At 35.5% G+C, this 462-nt stretch overlaps 1 protein-coding gene across 1 annotated transcript in view; it reads left to right on the top strand.

Moving 5' to 3' along the window:
• LOC119586367 (major facilitator superfamily domain-containing protein 12-like) overlaps positions 1-462 on the top strand; it is a gene marked incomplete in the record, with an annotated part of 40,561 nt that extends 40,099 nt beyond the window's left edge. Inside the window, 1 exon segment of the mRNA XM_037935079.1 lies at positions 7-462.

The following is a 462-nucleotide window of genomic DNA, read 5'->3' on the forward strand; positions in this document are numbered from 1 at the left end:
TTGGGGGGGGGGAGGCAGGAGATGACTCACTTGTGAACTCTTGTTGTTGGGATAATATTAAGGGTATGGACTAGGCTGCCAGGAAAAGAAATACAGTAGTCTCTCATGAAGTTCTGAAAATACTAGCCAGTTTTTAGAGACTGAATTCTTTATGATAATTTTGTTTCAGAATAAATTTAAAAGGACAGACTTTAAAAGTGTGAAATAATGTGTATTTCATAATATCTAGTATATCTAGCTTTACAGACATCTGTACAGGTGTGGTTTTTACTCTTTGAGAGCCATGGTCAGATATATCTAAATTAAGCTTTTTATGGTACTAGCATGTTATTGGGCATTGTGGAGAGAGGGCTTACGGTACGAGTCGCTTGGAAAGTTGAATGCAGCTTTCAAAGAGTTAAGCTACAAGAATTGAAAAGAAATTGCTGACGAATGGTAGAAGTTAGATTTTTTTTTTTTTTT

The sequence above is a fragment of the Penaeus monodon genome, chromosome 21 (assembly GCF_015228065.2).
Source record: "Penaeus monodon isolate SGIC_2016 chromosome 21, NSTDA_Pmon_1, whole genome shotgun sequence".
In the NCBI taxonomy this organism is placed as follows: Eukaryota; Metazoa; Arthropoda; class Malacostraca; order Decapoda; family Penaeidae; genus Penaeus; species Penaeus monodon.